Here is a 12287-nt window from a genome sequence, read left to right on the forward strand (position 1 = left end):
ATGTTCAAGCTAAAAAGCAAAACCAAACAAACCATCAAACCCAAACAACTACAGTTAAAAAATAAATAAAGCTGGGTGGTGGTGGCATACACCTTTAATCCCAGCACTGGGGAGGCAGAGGCATGTGGATCTCCAAGTTCAAGTTCAAGGCTAGCCTGGTCTACGCAGTGAGTCCCAGGACACCCAAGACTACACAGAGAAACCCTGTCTCGAAAAACCAAAAATAAAAATAATAAACTAGAGTCATTCTTCCTCCCTTTCACCCTCACCAAACGCAGCCATGCCTTCCTTCGGCACACCTCTGCTCTGAGTAGAAGACAGTGACAACTTCCTAGTTGTGTTCCCTGCTTCCATTCCTTCAGACAACTCAGCCCACTGCCTAGAATGAGGCTTCCCACCACCAAGAGCAGGTCTGCAGCACTCTAGTCGGGACCCTGCGATGACTACTGTTCATTTTGAGTAGTGCGGTTGTGTCCTGAGATGCCACTTTCCAGTTTCCCCCATGTTCTCGACTCCAGTCATTCTCATCTTCTTCCTGTTTCTCCGCAAGTGCAGCTAGCACTTCTGCTGTAGTGTCTGTACTGGGCTGTCAATCACTCAGACATAGTCCCTCCCCTCTGTCAACTTTTATGTTTCCTTCCCTGTGGGGTCTAACCAGACACCTTAAAGACGCTATTCAAAACTGCAACACACCTAATCCCCATGTTCCTGGCCTTCTTCCTCTCCTCTGCTCCTCCCCCCATCACACCTGCACCATTTTGCACACTAAATAACTGACTATTGCCAAATTCCCTGACTGTAACACAGACCCCATGCTGGACCTCCATCCTTGATCTTGATCGTAAATCTCGAGCATCCCAGTGGTTCTCAGAACAGAGATGTTGCAAAATGTGCCAAACTTTTAAATCTATCTTATATGACTAAATGAGCCAGCTCAAGCATGAAGCAGCCTAAAAACTCAGATTTCAATAATGACTAGAAAGCAGGAAGTAGGCAAACGTGTACTGACATGGAAAGCTGCCCAAATGTGATTGATGATAACAAGAAAAGCCAAGCGGAACTCGTGCACTGGGCTAGTTACTGTGTATCAATATGGGAGGGAAAGGGGAGCTAAGCCAAAGTCCCAGCATCAAAATGAAAATTAAGAGCATTATAGCACTCTGCCCTATACATGGGGCATTTGCTACCAAAATTTTGGCAAGGATACTTTAATTATTGTCTTAAGATGTCAATTTCAGGTAGAAAAAAAGTGGCATTGATTCAACAGGAATACAAGTTGCCTATGCATATATTGATGCAGAAAACTCAGAGCATACACACAGACACAGACACACACACACAGACACACAGACACACACACACACACACACACACACACACACACACACACACTCCTTTTGAAGTATGAGACTGAGGTCAGCTGAAATTGTCTTTGTGACTGACCTTATTTGTAAACAATCAAGTCAACTTTTGTTTTGACCACCACAATAGTTTTTAGGAAGAAACTTTACAAAGTATTTCCTTTCCAGTAATCACTTCTGCCTTATCCTCCTTTCCCTACCTTGGCTGGACTAAATCGGCACGGGTTCTAATTCAAGCCTTAGAAGCTCAGCGAGATCTGGTCTGCTTTGCTCACTGTGCTACAGTCCTCAATCTCTAAAGGCACAGAGTAGGCATCCACATGTGTACTACTTCCAGGGCAGTATCACCACTAGATAGAAAGGTCAATAATGACCTAAGGATCCCAGAAGCCAGAAAGAGAAGTAGCAAAGGCTTCCTTCCCTAAACCCAGGTGCTAAGCAGCATTAAAAAGAGCTAAATGTTTGCAGACTAGTTTCCCTTTCAGGCCCTATCTATACTTAGAGTTTTTAAAGCAACACCCTTTGGCATTGCTCCACAATTAATTAGAAAATTATGGCACTTACTGCTTTTCGGCAAGTTATTTCATACAGCTGTTGTCAAATTTGTAGATTCACATGGATCTAATCTTTACTACGGAACAGAAATACACCCCATGCAATAGTTCAGTATCACCCTGAAGATCAATTAAACAGTGAGCAGAAACCTAAGTGCTTTATTTCCTATAGAATATTGGACCAGCGATTTAGCTTGCAGGAAAGAACATGCATCTTTAAATGTAGGGGACCTGCCCCTCCTTTCTCTATTTCTGAAATGATTTTTCATGTACTGGCAAAAGCAACAGCACTCTAGCACTCAGATCAAACTTCAAAATGACTGCCCAGGGTACCTGATGTATCCACTCACTCAAGTATTTACTCAATATGTATTATGTACTAGACATGGCACTTAGAACTGGGATCCAGAAAGGAAAATGGCAGAAAAGCTCCACAAACAAGGGTGTATATCACAAAGAAAGGAAGTCTATGCCTGGGGATTTTTTTTCCTTTTCCTTTCGGGTCAGAAAACCACAAATATCGAAGAGGTTTGAGTCTAGTGGGTCACTTTCAAGCCTGGGGTCTCTCTTTACGCTCATGTTTGGACTCCTTCAAACATCATAGTAAATGTCAAACAACATTTTCCCATTGATTTTATGCCTCAGTCTGACGTCTGTTGAAACTTCAAAGATGCCAATCTCCTTGGAAGAGAGAATCAAAATGAGCAGCCAGAGCCCAAGATGTGTATAAGGAGAATACACCAAGCCGAACCGAGTATCCACATGGCATTCAGTCATCAACTCGCTAGATTCTGGGGACAAATGGGAGAAGAGCCATTTTTAGGAGTCTGAGACCAGAGACAGAACACACTGCAGTGCTTGGGAGGCACTGCTAACTTAGCCATAATCCCCTGAGTATGAGCATCTCTGACAAGTCCTGTGCATGTGCTGGGGGCCAACAACGGCAGACACTTCCCTCGAAGACCTGGGGATCCAGAACACAACCTTGGAAGCAAGTGTCTCAAACAGTTCTTCAGAAGATGGGAAGCCCACAAGAGCCGACCTGCTGCTGTCTGTCACACGGGCATCTGCAGAGTTCCCAAATCAATGGCTGCCACTGCTGCCTTTTCTTCCCACCAGACTTCTCAAAAATGCTATGACAGTTTGTCTGGTGCCAGAGGGTGTCAGTATGACTGCGAGGGATGTGCTTACATTCAAATATTTGGGGTCTGATTATCAACATAAGAAACATTTTTTTAAAGGAGAAAATAAACATGCTGGGAGAAAAATGGTTACCAAATGAACTGGATTTTGCCAGAAAAATACAAGTGCAAAGAAAAAAAAATACTTGAATGGAGAATTGTCTTTGATTCTGTTTTTTCTGATCTTTGCACCTCTACAGTCATTATTAACGTGAAAAACTCTTTTGCATTTAGGCCCAAGTTCCCACACATTCTATTCCACATGGGAAGGCTAATAAGCCAAAATTAGAGGGACACACTGAACTACGTACTTAGTAGTACATACATACCATGAAATAAGCCATCTCAGATGCTGTTACCTTAACTGCTTTAAAGACACTGCCCAGGGGCAAAGAGAAATGTCAACTTTTTATTTATTATTTGTTTTTATTTATTCATTTTAGTAACTGGTACTGATCAATTAGTTTGACTTCTTTGTAAATGTAAAGGTGTTATTCTTTCTCCCTCTTCTTTATTCTCTCTTCTACCTCCATCCACATGACAAGGGTGAAGTAGAATACACTATGGGAAATGTTCTTGATGCACACCGGCTACAGCCATGACTCCTTTGGTACAATGACTCATGGACTGTTATCTTATGTGTCAGAATGGCCCATCTACAGCTGTGTATCACAGAAACAGTCTCAGTGTGGAAGAGATCCAGTGGACGGTTGCTCCACTGGGACACACCCTAGGTCACACATGGAAGCTCCAGTCTTCTTGGGGAAAGTTCAGTAACAAACATAACTGTCCCTGCTTTCTGCTCAGCAAGGAGCAGCAGGTAAACCTCAAGTCCAAGTTCAGTGAAAAAAACGAAAACAAAATAATAGGTCAATTCCACCTCTGTGGTAAAAACACAGGAGAGCCAGAAACAATACCAAACATTTTCTTCAAGGCATTGCCATAGAAACACAACTTGAAATGTGTAGCCTGAGAAACTACAAAGGGAAGCAAAACAGGAATGCTCCAGCATTTAACTTGGTGGGGTAGAGTACAGTGGGAGTGGGGGACAGAGATGGGTCCCAGCAGCAATCCCTCCCTTCTGCCCCATCCTCTTCCCCAAAGCCCAAAGCAAAGCGGCCAGGGGCAACAGCAGACTGTTTCTGTTTGCTCAGCTGAGAAATGGAGGAATCAAGACAGTGTTGATACCATTAATCTGCTCAAGCTTTCAACAGCACTAAAATTCACAGGCAAGTGGTGAGCTAGGCCTTATTGACCAGGTACTGTGCAAGTTCAATCATGAAAAGAATCTAAACATATATACGATCAATGCAGGATTCCAAAGTTATGGAATTTTTAGTTCAGTTTTCAGAAGGCACTAGCTTTATAGATGATAAAATGTAAGCTTTTCTCAACAAAAATCATTTTCCCCAGAACCCCCAAAGGCACTGTTAGTCTATGTTAAAATGTGCATAGTTATATATAAAACCACAGTCAAATATTTTCAACATAAAAGTCACACACCCCTTCCTCTGGAAACGCTTTCAGTTTTCATCTGAACCTCCAATGAATATGTCTGAACCTTTGAAAACACTGAATAGGTTCTAGTCAAGAGTAGTAAAAACAAGCATGCAAGCAAACAACAAAACCAGCAAGGGTTATTTGACCAGTGCACAGCCCCAACTAAAAAGCCTCCTAAATGATTCTCAATGGATAGGGCTGTAGGCATAGTCAACTCTTGGAAAGAGAAAGGGGCCTAGTCCTAATCCTTACAAATAAACAACACACACCCTCAAACCATTTAGTCCAGACACAAATCCACTCCCTTTGTGTGGAAGGCCAACTCTGTGGTTGAGACAGCTTCCTTGCACACTTCACTGCCCCCTTGGATCTCAGGTCAGGCAGACTCGGGTTTGAGAAGAGGAAGGTACACCCTCCTGCCTCTTTAAAAAATAAAGATCCCAGCCTTCCAGGATTGGCCCATTAAGAACCAGCTAAGGAGAACAGCCTTTCAGGTCCCAAGCACTCACAAGCCAGACTCCGGATTCCTCTATTTACTGATGCCCACAGACAAGCATACCTTACCTAGATAAGACAGAGCTCTCACAAACACATGTTAATTTCCAGGAAGCAAACTTAAAAAAAAAAAAAAATAAACCTTCTGCATGTACATTCCTCCTTTTAAAACTGAGGGAAAGGAGAGAGGGGATGGTGGTCCTTTCCTCCTTTATTTTCCTGAGAGCTTGCAAAGCTCTTCCAAAGTGCAAAGGCATTTGCCTACTACCGCCAGGAGAAGCAGCTCTCTGTCTCCCCGCCTACTCCAGCCTGGGCGCCGGAACAATGCTGCAACATGCATTTACCAACACCTGCTGGAGCCTATTAATATGCACGGGGGGCCTAAGGCTTTCCCCCTCCCCTTCCCCTGCCCTCCACACTGAGCAGGCTTTCATCTCTCCTTTACCATCCATCAGGAACTCATTTCGGCAGCCCCCCTCCCCCTCCCACCCCTAGTCCCCATTCAGCAAAGCCTGGGGGCCGCCCCTCGCTCTGGCTCCCCAAGCCCAGGCTGACTAGCACACTTTGGAATGCACTTCATTAAAATTTAGCTGCCCGATTCCAACCTGCAATGCGGAGGAGGCAATACAAAGCGCACGCCACACTTCCTCCAGCATCCCCTTCAAAAGCCCCATTGTTCACCAGGCATCTGCTCTGGAGCCCAGCCTCTCCCTACCCACTGACCTCTGATTTTTTTTTTTTTCCTTCTCGGCTTCTCCTCCCACCCTGCCCAGCCAAACGGGGCCTGCCTGCCCGTTGAATTAAAACGCAGCCTCGGCCATCTGGCCCTCCCAAGCTGGCCCACAGTCTCCCCTCCTCCCTGGTCCACACACCACACATGGCATCTTCACCTCCATGGATGTTCCCACAACCCAAGCGCAAACCTCCGGTGACAGGCGCCCCTGTCGCCGCCTGCCTGATCCCAGCCTTCCTCCAGTGGACGAGCGTTCGAATCCAGAGGTGGGCAGGGGACGGCCAGGAGGAGATCGTGGACTTGTACTTGCCTGCAAAAGCCCAGCCAATCGCCAAGATTAATCCTTCCTTTTGTGCGCCTGAAAGAGCCTCCCACCACGCTGGTCCTCGGCTCCGCAGCGGCTGTAAGGAGAGGCGGGGGTGGGGAGTGGGATCTGAACCCTTTCCTGAGCTATCTGGGGGCTCCTCGGCCACCTGACCACCCAGTGGGTTTTCCAGGGCACAGGCTCTGGATGGAGGAGCAGCTGATGTGCGAGAAGGGAGAGAAGATGCTCAAGCTTGCGCCTTTTATATCACTGGCGACATTTCTAACACATGACAACAATTTCCATCTGTATTTAAGCCGGGAGTGTGAAAAAAGCGCATTACATCACAGAGCCCGGGTTCTTAGAGGCTGCCGGATATCTAGGCCAGGGGGGATTAGGGCTGCACCTGTGAAGGGGGCGGGAGGGGGCGGGACCCAGCTAGCTCCCCTACCAGGACATGTCAAGTCCCCATCACCCGATTGGTCCTAGGGAGCCCTTGGCCAAGCAAAGGCGGGAAATCGGGTTGCCCCATTTGCTAAGGACTGGCAGCTGAGTGGACAGATGGGTGAGGGCTTGGGGGTATGGTCAGGAAAGGTGGGTGACTCTCAAGAACAGGGACAAATGCCTCCCAAGTCCCCTTTGGCCTTTCTCCTAACTTTGAAAGGAATTTCACAGGAAATAATTCTTATATTTGACATAATTGTTTCTCGGAGTTAAAGATGATGGAGAAGTTCAGAATGAGAATGTAAAAGGTTCCCCATCAAGCAGCTGACTCGAAAAAATTAAAGGTAGAATCCCATTGAGAATCAAGTTCTTTGGGGTTTATCACCTTTTATTCAAACTTACTTTTTCTTTTCTTCTTGTGTGTGTGTGTGTGTGTGTGTATGTGTGTGTGTGTGTGTGTGTGTGTGTGTGTGAAGAATGCATCTTCAATCATTTCTGTAGCTTAATATTCGAGGAAGGGTCTACCCCAAACCTGAAGTTCACCAGTGCAGCTGGACCAACTGGCCAGCTAGCTAGCCCCTTGGGATGCCCTCATCTCTGCCTCCCCAGCACTAGGATGAAAGGTGCATCCCGCTGCACTGGCTCTTGGAAGAGAGCTGGGATCTCAGGTCCTCATGCCTGTGCAACAAGCACTTCACTAGTCATCTCCCCCACCTCGGACTCAGGGCTTTGATCTTAGGTCTATTTCTAGTTCAGCATCCCCATCCCAGCTCTAGGAGTGGAAAACAGTGCTCAGAGACTTAGAACTCCAGGGAGGAAATAGTTCCTATTGGCAATTGAGGAACACACTGATAGCAACACAGAGTATGCATTTGACTACAAACGGAATCACCCACCACTGCATTCCCACAGCTCCATACTATGCAAGAGTCACATGCAAGGAACTGTCAAGAGTTAAATACTAGAGCAGGGGCGCACACCTCTAATCCTAGCATTCCTTGAATCCCAGAATGTGGGAGGCAGAGGCAGGCAGATCTTTGTGAGTTTGAAGCCAGCCTGGTCTACAAAGTGAGCTCCAGGACAGCTGGGTCTACACAGAGAAACCCTGTCTTGAAAAACCAAAACATAACTAAATACTAAAGTATCTAAAGTATGGACAGGAGACAAGGGAGTCTAAAACTCTGAAGAATAATGAGAAAAACAGGCAGAGGGGACGAAAGCCAAAAGATGGCAAAATATTTGAAAGCTGGGCAGGAGGGAGCTGACAGTGCAGCCAGGTCAGATAACTGGGGACAGAACTCGGCCTGGGATTCAGGATCAGCAAGATGTCAGAGCAGATGAGGGAAACAAAGCATGCTGCTTCCCATTTACTGGGCAGGAACCTGTGACTCTATTCCTGGAAATGGGATCTTTTGTTCCTTCAACAAGCCAGGGAGTGGCAAGACAGCATTTCTAATGTTCCTCTTCCTGTGGTCACCTATGTATGGCTGGAAGACTCAACAATGGAATCAGGCTCTGTGTGTGCTAAGCCCATCTCTCCTCTTTAGGCTTTTGCATATCGGTGAACTGTGGTGGGAACTTTTTGTATATTATTCCCACATGATAGTAGTCATGGTGTATATGAATGTATGTCTTCACATGTGTGTGTTCATGTGAGACTGGAGGTCAATATCCGGTATCACCTTTATCACTGTTTCTATTATAGTTTTTTAAACATGTGAAAACAGGCAAGTAAAGTGTCTACAGCCCATGTGGACAGAAAAAAAGGGTTTCTGTATGTCATCTGCTGTTGCTATTTACTACAATGTTTTCCCTATAAAGCATCTCTAATTGACTGTTTGTTTGTTTTCTGGCTGTCCTAGAATGCACTATGTAGAGCAGGCTGGCCTCGAACTCAGAGATCCACCTGACTCCCAAGTGGCTGGATCAAAGACTTGTACCACTAAGCCTAGCACAAAACACACACCCTTTACTATGGGAGAGGTCCTATAAAATAAGTATAGGACTCCAGTTAGCTGAATGCAGGGCCCTGGGTCGGGGCATCACTCTAGTTGTCAGAAAAGTGAGATACTACTTTGTTTAAAAACAAAAACAAAAAACAAAAAAACCCTTAATTCCAGATTCCTGCCTACTCCATTGGCAGGTGAGGCCTTAGAAGCCGAATGCAAAGAATCAGTTTACATTTTTGTTTTGAGGAAAACAATACTTGAGTGAGCAGTTTCTTTATCAACTTTGCACATAATATGTGTAAGTACTGACATCATTCTCTGTCATCATCAGATGGAAAAGCATCACATAAAATTTTTAAAAGCCTTTGGCCACAAGCTCATGCTAAAAACTGGAATCTGTATTTTATTAGTTTCCACATGAAAATGATTGTACAGTACAAATTAAACTGTTCTAGTACAACGAAGCTCCACAGAGACTGCAGCAAAGGTAACAGAACTACAAAGCCATCCTCTTTAGGAACCATGGAAGGAACTTCTATGCAGTCAGTATTCACAGACGGAGCTTTTCAGTCTTCAGTAGGGTCAGAAAAACAACCCTCATTTAGATGGGAAATGTCCGTAATGGTAACAAATCATTTTCTTTTTAAATTTATGTTTTATTTTTAAAAACTCTCATACAATATATTTTGATCATATTCTATCCCCTCCTCCAGCTCCCTCCAGATCCTCCCCATCTCCCTACCAATTCAACTTCATGTTTTCTCTACAAAGAGAGAGAGAAGAAAAGAAGAAAATCAAAATGATTTTCAATTAGCCCAAGACTAGGCTTCTCTATGTATAAGAGAAACTCAAGGCGAGGAAAGAGACCATAGGAATCTGCTTAAGATTTAGTACACCCTCAATCTTACAAACCCAGGCTCGCAGAGATCAAGTGGTCTCCAGCAAAAATAAGTACAGATACGTCACAGGGTGTCTTGAAATCACACTGGTCACATACACAAAATAAGAACCAGTGTGCTCTTTGTTCATTACTACCCGAGTTCTAGACCCAGGGAGCAGTTAGACAGGGTCTTCAGTTCAAAGTAACAATGAGCTGTAGACATGTCTTCCTATCAACAATTTAACAAGGTGTGAGAGAAGACCAAAGGGTTTCTCTCTGAACAAATGTTTGGCCATCAGACCAAGTAAACACAATGACCACTCTGGAGGTAGGAGTGCAGGCTGGTTTCGAAAGTGGAAACTGGGGCCAAACATGTGCAAAAGCCACTCTGCCTCTTTCTCATGTGGCTAACGGGGCAAACAGCCTCACTGGGCAACACCTTTACTCTCTCTCCTGTCCAAGGAGAGTCCTTGCCCCATGGGGCAGGTATAACGACTGGGGGAGGGGGAGGATGCAGACCATGAGTGAGTCTGGCACAGAGGCAGGCTTGGTGTTCCTGCCATCACACTAACCACCTTGGAACCTTCCAGATGTGGATCTGATAACTGCTTTCTATGAATATGCCTTCGGGAGGATGGAGGGGGGTAGTTTGTGATATTGGGTCTTGCTATGGAGATAGCTGGGAGTTCTCTATATCGAACATGCTAGTCTCAAACTTCCAGCACCCCCCAGCCTCTGCCTTCTATGTGCTGGGATTACAGACACGCACCACTATGCCAGAATTTAACTGGTGATCATATTCTTCTGTTTTGGTTTGTTATTGTAAGGCAGGATCTGACTATGTAGTCCATGCTGGCCCTGAACTCAATCTCTATCTGCTTGCCTCAGCCTCTTGTGTCCTGGGATCACAGGTCAGCATCACCAAACCCAGTTTCCATGTTTTTCCATGTTATTTAGTACATGCCAAGAGTGTGGCCCTATGGGATACAATAAACAGGCATAAACAATCTATGATGTTGGAAGAGGGGCTTTGTACTGACTACAATATAAGTGTCCCTTGATAAAATTATGTTTAATGACAATCTAAGCCACCTTCACTAACTAAATGCAGTAACAATAGACATTAGAAATAGAAAGGAGGCCAAAAACGGGCACTAATAACAAACTAAATCTGCAGGATGGGCCTAGGCACCTACACAGAAGGAAACTACAGCCTTAAGTATACTTATTGGAGAATGACAGAAAACAATTGAATTATGATATCTACTTATGGACCTATAAACATGAAAGATAATCTTTAAAAAGGTTTGAAATATCATCTAATAGTGCTGGGAGTATTAGATATTCATATGCAAAAGAATAAAGCTGCTCCCTTCTCACATTGTATACAAAGATTTACTCACAAGAGATGACAGACAGAAATTGATATAATTCTCAGAAGAGTTATTAACAGTCCTTGGTTAGGCAATACCAAAAATGTACACACACAAATTAAGCACATTACATATTAAAGAGCTCGCTTTTTTCCCTGAGAGTAATACTACCAAGAAAAGGAAAAGAGAATCAATAAAAAGGGGGAGAATATTTGTGAATCATATCTGATGAGGAACTTATATCCAAAATATATGAAGGACTTCCACAACTAGATAATAAAAAAAACCAAACAGTCCATTTGAGAAACAAGTGAAGGATTTAAAGAGACAGTTCTCCAATGATGATACACAATTGACCAATAAACACATGAGAATGCGCTCAGTGTAATTGGGCAATCCATCAGGAAACATAAGTCACGACCACCATGACATATCACTTCATAGTCATGAAGATGTTTTAATCAAAATGACAACTAGCAAGATGAAACTCTCAAATAGGAATATAAAATGGAACTGCCATTTTGGAAGATAGTCTGGCAGAGGCTCAAAAAGTTATTTATAATATGACAGAAGAATTCCATTTCATAGAATGTGTCCAAGAGAAATGAAAATATGCCAGGGCTGGAGAGATGGCTCAGAGGTTAAGAGCAGTGGCTGCTCTTCCAGAGGTCCTGAGTTCAATTCCCAGCATCCACATGGTGGCTCACAACCATCTGTAATGAAATCTGGTGTGAAGGTACACATGCAGGCAGAACACTGTATACATAATAAATAAATAAATCTTTTAAAAAAATATGCCAATATAAAAATGTATACAATGTGTTTGTGGTAGTATTATTCATACTCATCAAAAAGAAGTAAACACTCAAAAGAATGTGTATGTGTTCATAACTTAGGCCTTTCAAATACTATAAGTCACTTCTGGGTTGCTTATAATACCTAAGAATTGTTAAACTGTGTTGCTTTGAGAACAGTGACAAGAAAATAAAAGGCATTAATACTCAAGATAGACATATCCACTGTGAGCTTAACACAGAATCTGAAGTTGCTTGAATCCATGGATACAGGGAGCCAGCTATAGACTAAAAAACAAGTCCTTAAGAAATGGATGATACATTTCAATGAGGCTATTTTAAAAGGTATAGTGTAAGAATAATGACATTAGAGTAGAAATATAGATAAGAAACTACAGGCAATAAGAAAAAAGGATGAAGAGAGGAAATTTCTTTTATAGTTTGTTGTTTTCTGTGAGAGCATAATGCAGAGACCCACAGAAGTTTCCTAGTGAGAACTTACTCAGGGTCCGAGAATCTGAGCTTGCTTTACCCAGCAGGGCTGTATAAGGGGATGATTTGACCATGGGCGTGGTTACCAGGTGTTTGGAAGGGACTACACTTGGCTGTGCAGTGTGCTTTGATCTTGCAAGGGGGAGGTCCTTTGCCCCACCCCTTGGCATTATTATAAAAAGCCCTTTTGAAGAGGCAGAAGGAACCATTGGGTTTTGATCCAGGTC

The 12287-nt window shown here is 43.8% G+C and overlaps 1 protein-coding gene across 33 annotated transcripts in view; it reads right to left on the minus strand.

Annotated features, from left to right (window-relative positions):
* The window catches only part of Magi1 (membrane associated guanylate kinase, WW and PDZ domain containing 1), a 656033-nt gene that overhangs the window by 233155 nt on the left and 410591 nt on the right, over window positions 1-12287 (minus strand). Inside the window, exon 1 of one of the 33 annotated variants that reach the window (XM_052721687.1) lies at window positions 6135-6358. The exons of 30 other annotated variants lie outside the window; for them this stretch is intronic. The gene's annotated coding sequence lies outside the window, so the exon portion shown is untranslated. 2 more of the 33 variants (XM_052721689.1, XM_052721690.1) reach the window with 2 other exon arrangements.

The sequence above is a fragment of the Peromyscus californicus genome, unplaced genomic scaffold (assembly GCF_007827085.1).
Source record: "Peromyscus californicus insignis strain IS unplaced genomic scaffold, ASM782708v3 Scaffold_6__1_contigs__length_162567912, whole genome shotgun sequence".
NCBI lineage: Eukaryota > Metazoa > Chordata > Mammalia > Rodentia > Cricetidae > Peromyscus > Peromyscus californicus.